The sequence below is a fragment of the Triticum dicoccoides genome, chromosome 4A (assembly GCF_002162155.2).
Source record: "Triticum dicoccoides isolate Atlit2015 ecotype Zavitan chromosome 4A, WEW_v2.0, whole genome shotgun sequence".
Classification (NCBI taxonomy): Eukaryota; Viridiplantae; Streptophyta; class Magnoliopsida; order Poales; family Poaceae; genus Triticum; species Triticum dicoccoides.
The window spans coordinates 724,358,901-724,370,253 of NC_041386.1; positions in this window are offsets into that span (position 1 = coordinate 724,358,901).

Here is an 11,353-nt window from a genome sequence, read left to right on the forward strand (position 1 = left end):
CATATATTTGACTATATAGCTTTGAATGAATACACCTGATTGCTGTTCTGGCATCACCACTACCATGTCACCTTGTCCATCTGTGCACAAGTCGTGATCATTTTATCGCCGGAGACGGCCAGGTTCCTCCTGCAGATCCGGCACCATTCACTGCTTGCACACTGCATAGGACTACTTCGATATGCTCCGGTACCCCATGCAACATGTACCGCTGCCGCCCATGTAGGGTCTGCCTCACTGTACTCTTCCATGAAACTTGCTTCCTCGGCTTCAAGCATGTCCGCTGATGATGGCAACGACGATCGACAGTGTTCTTCCACCTGATGATCCGGCTACAATTGGGCTGCACGCGGGAGAGAAGAAAGAGATGATCCGGCGCGTAGTTCACCGGAGAACGGCGGCGACGGCAATCAGACCATGGAAGGGTCCCCTCCCGAAGGTAAGTCTTCCGAATCTTACTCTTTTTGTTTTGATTAGGCCGGAATCTTGGATTACAGTTAAGAGGAAAAAGAAATTTGCGCGCCGGGCAATCACTTCAAGGACGCCGGCGGCGACCGCGACGGCATTGCCGACTGGGGAATCGATCGCGATCTCAGAGGTGCGGGGCGCACCGTTTGAATTGCCTCCTGGGCCGCGAGCTGGGTGCGCGAGGGGTTGGGCCGGCTCTGAGTGAGCCGGGCCAGGGTGTAGATGGGCCGGGGTTAGCTGGGTATGTGGGCCAGTCTAACCCGATCCCTATACCGACTCGCTGTGTCGCCCCATGCATGATCGGTCCTCACGTGGTTCTGCCGTCGTCTCGGGCTAGGGTTCTTCGACGCGGCCGACTAGGGTTTCGTGAACGTGGTGCTGGGCGTGCTAGGCGTATCCCTCCCCTCGTGGCCATGGCTGGCCGAGGGGCTGCTGCGCCGTCTGTGAAAAGTCCCACGATGGGTGCTGCTGACCGCGGTGGGATTGCGCCGCCACCAGGAGCTGACCGCGGTGGGAACTGTCCGCCGCCAGAAACTGGACACGGTGGGACTGCCCCGCTGTCGGGCGCTGGTACCGGCCGGGCTGCCCTGGAGTTAACCGGCCCTAGGCCACATGCGGGTGGCGGGGCGCCGCATGGCGCGGTTGGGCGCGGTGGTGGAAATCCGGGCGCTCGGCCTCCGGTGCTGGTTGTGGTGCCGCATCCGGCGGCGGCTCGGGGTGGAGTGAATGTCGCCCCTCGTCCACCGGTGCCGAACTCGGCCACGAGTGCTGCTCCGTGCAGGGGTGGTATGGAGCATGGACCGAGGCCGCCGCCCCCGGTGACCGGCCTGCAGCCTCGACCAGCGGCGCCTCAGTATAGCGCAAGGCCGCCTCACTTTATCGCCCGGCCGTCGCAGAATCGGGTTGCGCCGGTGCTGACGCAGGCACCGCCGTCGCAAACTTCGGTTGTTGGAGATGCTACGGGTGCGCCCCGGGGTCAATAGGGCGATGACGGTTATAATGCTTATGGAGATGGTCAACATCGGGCCTCCTCGTCCACGGATGGTGGTCGGGGATATGCTTGGCAGAGCGATGGTTCGGCAGAGAGGCCTTTTATGGGTCCTATGGGCGGTTTTGCTGAGGGGGCGTCTAGCCCGGGATATCGACACCAGGGTGGTTTCCACGGTCAATGTGGTGGTCGAGGCGGTCGAGGTGGCCGGTATCTTCCACGACAGCCTCCTCCGACCGCTGTTGTCGAGTAGACGACTGTTGGCAGGGCTGCCGAGGAGCCGGGGTTGTCCGGTCAGGCTATGGAGGTGGTGACGGCTCTCGCTGATGTTGAGGTACCTGGGAATGTGATGATTGGCACTAGTAGAAAACCACCCATTAGTCCCGGTTCGTAAGGGCCTTTAGTCCCGGTTCGTAAGGGCCTTTAGTCCGGGTTCATGAACCGGGACTAATGGGTCATTACTAATACCTCCACCCATTAGTCCCGGTTCAAACCAGAACCGGGACTAAAGGTCGGGGCCGCGTGGAGCTCCACCTTTAGTCCCGGTTGGTAACACCAACCGGGACTAAAGGGAATTTTGTGATTTTTCTTTTTTGATTTTTTTTTAAAAATTGAATTTTTTTTTATTTTCAAATTTCTAAATTATTTTAACCTCTAATCTCTAATCACCATCCCTCATCACTGCTCAATTTATCCTCTAATCTCTAATCACCCCTCATCACTACCCAAAAGGTCACCCATCCTCCCACTCCCCCAGCCTGAGCACGCTTAACTTCTGGGTTCTATTCTCCCTCGTTTATAAGTCTCCACTTGTTGTTTTCCTGACAATAGTAAGATGTCAATCCTATTAACCCTCAGGAATTTTGCGTGAGCATGAAGTGACACATTTCACTGTTTGAGTCTGAAACTATTGTTTTAAAAAACAATAATTATTTTGTAACACTAATATTTCTTGAATAATTAGCTTGACCATTGTTTGACCACAGTTTGACCACAGTTTGACCGCGGTTTGACCACAGTTTGACCAGATTTGACCAAGATTCAAAATAACTAAAATAATTATTTAGTAACACTAATATTCTAGAATAATTAGTTATACCATTGTTTGCTGATAGTTTGACCACGCAGTTTGAAATTTTTTCGATTTTTTCCACTCTAGATCTTAAAAGCCCCGTAACTTTTTTCTGTTAGGTTTTTGAGGATTTTGAAAATGTTTAACGGGGTTCCCTCTCGTTAAATTTGGACGTAACTTTTCGAGTAGATGATTTTTCATATAAAAAACTTTTTCATCCGAGTTAGTATGCAAAAGTTATGCCCATTTTACTAAATTCTAGAGAGATTTTGCAAATAAAGTCGAAATTAATATTTGCAAATTTTCCCAACAACTAGACCACATATCACATGGGAAACTTATTTTCTTTTATTTTTTTGACATTTTCATCATTTTCTTTTATTTTTTTGAAAACTGGAAAGGCGATCCATAGGGGGGGTAGAGTTTGAAAATGGGACCTTTAGTACCGGTTCGTGCCATGAACCGGTACTAATGCCTCAAACCCCATTAGTACCGGTTGGTGCCACGAACCGGTACTAATGGGCATCGCACCCTTTAGTCCCGGTTCGTGGCACCAACCGGGACTAAAAGGTCCAGACGAACCGGGACAAATGGCCCACGTGGCCCGGCCGGCCCCCTGGGCTCCTGAACCGGGACTAATGCCCCCATTAGTCCCGGTTCTGGATTGAACCGGGACTAATGGGCAAACCTGGCCTGGACCAAAGCCCTCTTTTCTACTAGTGGGGGTCTGTGTCTGTGGAGGCGTCAGACTGGGCTGATTCGGATAGGGCGTCCAAGTGTGCACGCAAGAAGGAAAAAATGTTATTCTATCGTTGTGGCAAGAAGGGTCATTTTATTGCTGAGTGCGTGGCGGAATTATATGATACTTGTGGCAAACCGGCACATGACTCGGGGGAATGTCCTCTTTTGTGGGATCAGACACCGTCTCTTATGATGTATGGAGTGTACTGTGCTGAACTCACGTTCTTTTAGTCTCCGAATGAGAGGGAGGTTCCTGACGAGGCTCAAAGCATGACCACTGGGATTGTCAAAGTGACCAGAGGAGAGGTCTCTGAGACACAGATAGTGCAGCGGCTCCGGGAGCTAGCTCCAGGGGACTTCCATTGGGAGCTTGTCAGTCTCGCGGCAAAGTTGTTTAGAGTTGAGCTCCCTTCGGTGGAGGATTTGCAGAGACTTCTGAGTTTTGGGATGTGCAAAGTGCCGGGTACAGATGGTATCCTCAAGTTACATGAGTGGAAGCTGGTTGAGCCTCAGGGTAACCCTCTTACTCAGGCTTGGCTGCGTTTTTCCGGGGCTCCCTCGAAGCCTATGCAGGATGCTAGGGTCGTGGCTAGCTTGGGCATTATGGTGGGGAAAACTGAGCGAGTGGATATGGCTTTTACCAAAGCTCACGGGGTAGCTCATCTGTTGTTTAGTATTTTGGACATTAAGTTCATGCCTGATGTGATCAAGTGGTCATATCGAGGCCAGATTTACAACCTAGTGATTGAGTTTGAGGATGAGAGCCTGTTCGCTGAGGCGGCTACCGGGACTGATGTTGATATGCACGAGGGAGATGACAGCGCGGGAGCTAAGGAGACACCGGTCGATGATCCTAGGCGAGAATTGTCCAAGGGACCGTGGTCCGTTTCTCAGGCGATCGGGGATGGGACGGTTCCACTGTAGGATCTTGAAGTATGTCTAGAGGGGGGGTGATTAGACTACTTGACCAAATAAAACTTAACCTTTTCCCAATTTTAGTCTTTGCCAGATTTTAGCAAACTTAGCACAAGTCAAGCAATCTTAACACAATTCAAGAACGCATGCAAAGAGTATATGAGCAGCGGAAAATAAAGCATGCAACTTGCAAGAATGTAAAAGGAAGGGTTTGGAGAATTCAAACACAATTTGGAGACACGGTGATTTTTGAGCCGTGGTTCCGATAGGTGGTGCTATCGTACATCCACGTTGATGGAGACTTCAACCCATGAAGGGTAACGGCTGCGCGAGTCCATGAAGGGCTCCACCCAAGAAGGGTCCACGAAGAAGCAACCTTGTCTATCCCACCATGGCCGACGCCCACGAAGGACTTGCCTCACTAGCGGTAGACACGAAGTAGGCGATCTCCTTGCCCTTACAAACTCCTTGGTTCAACTCCACAATGTTGTCGGAGGCTCCCAAGTGACACCTAGACAATCTAGGAGATACCACTCTCCAAGAAGTAACAAATGGTGAGTTGATGATGAACTCCTTGCTCTTGTGCTTCATATGATAGTCTCCCCAACACTCAACTCTCTCTCACAGGATTTGGATTTGGTGGAAAGAAGGTTTGAGTGGAAAGCAACTTGGGGAAGGCTAGAGATCAAGATTCATATGGTAGGAATGGAATATCTTGGTCTCAACACATGAGTAGGTGGTTCTCTCTCAGAAATGGTAAGTTGGAAATGTAGGTTTGTTCTGATGACTCTCTCCATGAATGAAGAGGAGGTGGAGGGGTATATATAGCCTCCACAGAAAATCTAGCCGTTACACACAATTTACCAATCTCGGTGGGACCGAATTGAGAAACTCGGTCTGACCGATTCAGTAAACCTAGTGACCGTTAGGGTTTTCGGTGGGACTGACATGCAACTCGGTAGGACCGATATGGTTAGGGTTAGGGCATAACGTAATCTCGGTTAGACCAATTACACAAACTTGGTGCGAACGATTTTGGTAATAAGCTAACCAGAGAGTTGGTCAGGTAAACTCGGTGGGACCGGTTCGCTCATTTCGGTGGGACCGAAATGTTACGAAAGGGAAACAAATATTTTACATTGCAATCTCGGTGGGACCGATCACTCATCTCGGTGGGACCGAAACATTAGGAAGGGAAACAGAGGGATTACAATCCCATCTCGGTGAGACCGAGATCCCTATCGGTAAGATCGATTTGCCTAGGGTTTGTGGCAGTGGCTATGACATCTGAACTTGGTGGTGCCGGATGGGAAGAATCGGTGGCGCCGAGTTGAACTTTAGGTGAGAAAGCAGTTGAGGATTTTGGAGCATATCACTAAGCACTATGAAGCAACAACCTCATTAAGCAACACCTCATCCCTCCTTGATAGTATTGGCTTTTCCTATAGACTCAATGTGATCTTGGATCACTAAAATAAAAATGTAGAGTCTTGAGCTTAAAGCTTGAGCCAATCCCTTTATCCTAAGCATTTTGAGGGGTCCACTTTTCTCATCCATGCCATGCCATTCATTAAGCTTTCCTGAAATATTTATCTTGGAATAGTATTAGCTCAATGAGCTATATGTTGTTAGGAATTACCAAAACCACCTAGGGATAGTTGCACTTTCAATCTCCCCCTTTTTGGTAATTGATGACAACATATAGATCAAAGCTTTGACAAATGATAATAAGATTGAAAAACATTGTCGCTTTGAGAAGTATGTGAAATGTGAGAGCTCCCCCTAAATTTGTACATAGTTTAATATTTTATTTGGACTGCAAATTCACATAGAGTTAGGTTCATGAGTTACTCTCCCATGTCACATACATCTTGGTGGAGCGCTCAAAATGATAATAATCAAAATACACGCACTCATCACCAAGCAAAGTGAATGATCATACAGAGATAAAAGGATAATGTCATCCAACAAGCATTAATGTAGCATATGATCAAACACATGATCATCATAGTGTCACATAGGCAATAAAGTATCTCAAACAAGCGAAAGCAAACAAAGTTTAACCACAAAAACAAGAGAGAACAAAAGACTCTCGAAGCCTATGATCTATACATTTTCTCCCCCTTTGGCAACAAGTTACCAAAAAGTTCCTAGAAAAATGCATAGTACTATGTCGACTCTCAGGCTTGGTCTTGATGTGGTGATGTAGATATGAATCCAAGGACGAAGGCATCAGTTGATGAAGTTGGAGCTGGTGGAGTAGAAGCTGGAGCTGGTGGCACTGAAGCTGTAGCAGGTGCAGATGAAGTTGCTCCTGTGTCTGTCACAGGCACTACAGCTGATCTCTGAGCTCTAGGCACTCTAGAAAATGCCTCAGTGGTTGTCTTGCCCTTCCTCTCCTTCATGTCATCCTGGAGTTGCTCAACAACAGACTGGATCTCAGTTACCTTCACATCCAAGTCATAGAACTTCTGCTCCATGATCCTCTCCAGGCTCTCCTAGTTTTGAGTGAGGGTGGCCAACCCTTTCTCAATCCTTGGAGTGGATGCTATCAAGTAACCAAGATGATCTTGCTTGCTCTTCAGGAAGTACTCAGATGCCTCATCAATTGTTAGCATCTTGGCAGCCTTCTCAGTCCTTGCCTTCTCCTTCTTTGCTTGTGCTTGCACAGAAGATGGTTCATCTTCATTCATAACCACTTGGTTATCCTCAAAATCTGGATAGATAGGCATGTGATCCTTGTCCAACAAGTATGTGTCAGTGCCCATCTTGGAGTTAATCAGCTCCTGGATCTGTGAGGCATACCCACAGCTTCTCTTCTGGTCTACAGCTGTCCTCTTGATAGTTTCAACAATGAGGCTCATGACCTTGAACTTGAGGCACATCAAATAGGTGTAGCAGATTTATAGCATGACCTCTGATCATGTTATGATCACCTGACTTGGGCAAAAGTGTGTGCCTGAGGATCCAGCTGATGGTTGGCAGTCCTGACAGAAGGAAATGTACAGATCCAAACGTGTGTGTTTCAACAGCAGCATCTGGGATCTCCTTGTACATGTGTGCCATAGTTTTGTGATCCATTTTCTTCTTGGCATAGGCATCCAAGTCATCCTCTTTCTCCTTTTGTGCATTGATCAGATTGGCCCATTCTTCAATAGTAGACTGGTACCTTGTACCTTCAGACATCCATACTATCCTGCCATATGGATAGAAGTGTGTTGTGGAGTAGAATTGCATTATCCTTGATGTATTTCCTTGATGTATTTCCAATCTACCCATCTCATATCACAGAGTATTGGTTTCTTGTCCAGCAGCACTGTCTCATAGAAATCATGTTGTTCCTTTGTATGGAACATGTAGTCCACAGCAGTTCTCCTCCTGACTGCATAAGGATCAGTCAACCTCCACTGTCTGAGTCTTGCATCCTTTCTCATCTTCATGTTCTCAGCAACAGGATGAGCATCGTTATGATCTGGAATTTTAGGCTTCAACTTTCTCAGAACATGCTCTTCATCTTCTTCCTCTTCGGCAACAACTTCAGGCACTGGGGCCTTGTTCTTCTCAGCAGCTGGGATGTTCCTAGTATTCCTCTTTGGTGCAGTCTTGGGCTTGGAAGCAGCCTTAGGTGCTTATTTGGGCTTTGATGAAGCAGCCCCTGATCTGATGGCATCACCCATGAGCTTCTGAGCTTTGGGAGCTGGAGCAGCAGCCTCTTCTTCTTCCTCTTCCATCATGGAAGGCTTTCCAACAACCCTGGCCATGGTCTTCTTGACCCTTTCCTTCCTCTTCTTTTCAAACACTTCTGGCTCCTTGGGTTCTGATCTCTCAGTTTCCTGAGTTGATGCTCTCACTTTCAGCATAGGAGTCCTCTTGGCAGGGACTTTCCCGTTCAGACCTGGCTTGGTGGCTGCAGCAGTGCCGTATTACTTCTTGAGCACTTTCCTGGATGTGGCTTCATCCTCTTCTGCCACATAGTCTTCATCCTCTCAGTCTGAAGTTTTCTTCTTCCTGTTCCTGGTGGCAGCTTTGGGTAAGTTGCTTGGGGTGCTCCAGCTGCCATCATCTGAGGAACTAGAGGGACTAGTGCCCTCACTCATTGGAACCTGCTCCTCTTCCCTGTTCTGGCTGTCACTCTGATCAGACATGTTGCAAACACTGACTGCTGACCCTGTAAATAGATATATATGAGATAGAGGGGATCAGCATCACAAAAATACAGAGGTTTTTGCAAACGATTGAATTAAAAACTTAGTTTTAGTTTTCCACAGAAAGCATTTCGGATCAACCGATTTGTAAACTCGGTGATACCGAAGCAGCTTTAGGAAGCTAAACTAGTGAACTCGGTCAGATCGAGTCACAGTTCGGTGGCACCAAGACTGCTAGGATTTCACAAAGTTTTGAATTTGGTCACACCAATTTGCAATTCTTGGTCAGACGAGAATTACATGTGCAACAAATCGGTGGAACCGATGTCTATAACTCGATGGATCCAAGATGGCTTCAACGGAAACCTAACCCTAAATTTTCAATCCAAACCTAATCTACGGATTGTTTTGACTAGATGAGATAGTTTCAATCGTGGCAAGATTCATGGCGAACACAATGTTCTAGGAATTAGATAGGGATAGCACAATGATCAAGCCCATACCCTAGCTCGGCGATGGACTCGCTACGGCGGCAAAGGCGATGTTGATTCCCATTGACCTCGGCGGAGACCAGCAGCGGGAGGCGGCTGGCGACGAGGAGGATGATCCGGAGACCCTGGAGGCAGAGCGGGCTGAGCGCGGGCAAAAGTATTCAGAGAAAATTTCCAAAATTTTGCTTGTGGGTATATATAGCCCGACCCTATCGGTGTGACCGAGTGGAACAACTCGGTGGCACCGAGATGCATTACTGCAAGTAGTTACTGCAACTCGGTGAGACCGAAATGTTCAAATCGGTTGCACCTAGATTGAAAACCTAGATCGACTTAGTGATCTCGGTAAGATTGAAATGGAAGAATCGGTCAGACCGAAACACACAAAGAAGTTTTGGAAGTTTAAGTCCATGACGAATCAGGGACTCCGAGTGCTCCTCACACAGAGTGGTTCGAATCTGACTTGATCAAACTTTGTGATGTAGCATGAATAGAGTTTGATACAAGAAAAGCATAGATAGCTAGAGAAGGTTCTTAGGCATTCTTGTCCATCCACTTGGCCAAAGGAAAAGGAAGCCAAACAAGCAAAACTGCAAGTGGATGTCCTCAAATGAGTAGAATATGCAACCAACATGCTCACACAATAAAATGACAAATGAAATATGTGGCAAAGGATGTACAACCAATTCTAGAATCTATCAAGCAATTGGCGATGACTAGGTCATTTATATATGAGTATATTGACTTAGGAGTCAAATGAGAACATTTGATCATAGGTCATACTCATCGTTTAAGCTCAAGTGGGTTTACCACTTTTACATAAAGCATTGATGTGTTCACACCATTAGAGTTGCTTTAGCTCAATTCTTAGAGTAAAGCTCCCCCTAGATGTGAGATCCCCCCTTAGACGGATGAACTAACCTTGGGTTTTGTCGATGATGACTTCATGTAGGTGTTGAACATGTGGATGCTCAATGTTGATGTAGATCATTTGGAGCAATCCTTTGGAGTGAGTTGCACTTTCAATACCTAGACGGGTTAGTCCCACGAGGAACAAACAAGGGTATCCATAGACATAGAGTGATGCACACACAAGATGATGTCTATGAAAGCATTAGGTTACCTTGTCCCTTGTCTTACCAACAAGAGGGTTTGTGACTCATTGAACTAGTGCAAGATGTGAAAGTTGATTGCACTTGTCCTTGCCAAAATTATGTGAGTGAAGAATGTTGGCGGAGTCACCCTCAAGAACTTTCTAGTTCTTCTTCTTCGGGGTCCACACCATGTTGATGGGAATCCTTGGACTTGTAGTCGTACTTGATGAAGTAGAACTTGACGTAGTCTTGGGAACCCACTTGACCAAGGCCTTGGGAGCTTCTTCAAATGCATCAATCTCCTCTTGAAGCTCATCCTTGCCTTTTTGCTTGTGGTCTTGTGGTGGAAGATCATCTTGAGCTTGTGTCCCTTTGAAGGAAGTAGGATCATACTTCTCTTGTTGAGGAACAAACTTAGTCTTGGGGTATTGATCTTCTTCCCACTCAACTCCATTGGCATTGAACTTTCTTTCAAAACCAACACCTTGGTTCCTCCCGTGCCTTCCTTGCTTGCGTAAAATTTCCTCGAATTGCTTTCTCTCGGCAAGGCTCTTGTAAACACCTTTCTTTATCACTACTAGGGAAAAGCCTATACACAGAATCTTACCAGCAGCACTCCATAAAATACCACGCTGCTGCTATTTAGCAGCAGCGCGTGTTAGAGAAACGCGCTGCTGACAGGAAAATAGCAGTAGCGCGTCCACCACAAACCGCGTTACTGCTATAATTGCCATGACCTCGGCCCCCCGCTAGTTATAGCAGTAGCGCACTATATTGAACCGCGCTACTGCTATAGAAGTTAGCAGCAGCGCGCTTATAGGAAAACCGCTACTTCTAAGATCAGCCCACAAGTTTAGTCCCACCTCGCTCCATGAACAGAGTGTTTACCACCTTAAATATGTTATTTCTGAAACTACCACAATCAGTTGGTCTTCACTGAACTCTATGTGTAAAATTTGTGGCCGCAATATGAGTCATCTCCGGTTCCTACCGGATAGGACTCATATTGACAATTCAGATTGTACACAAAAAGATCATTGATGGCCAATGTATTTTTGCATTGACGTATTTTTTGTATAGTTACACTTAGCAGTAGCGGTTTATGTGCAAAGCGCTACTGCTATTCAGATTAGCTGTAGCGCGTTTTGCAAAATGCGCTACAACTATCCCTACCTTATCCACACGGGCACGACCGTCCCTGACTCACACTCTCACTCTCGCCCCCCGTGCCGATAACCGTCGTCGTGCGATGCTGCCGCCGCCTTCGTCCGTCCGCCGCCGAGGTACTCCCCTCCTTCCGTCCCTCCTCCCTCCTCCTCGCACATCCTCCCTCCGCCTGCAGCCGCCCCTCCCTCTCCGTCGCCGCCCTCCTCCCTCCGCCTGCAGCCGCCCCTCCTCCCTCCTCCGCCGGCAGCCCTCCTCCCACCGCCCTCGACCTC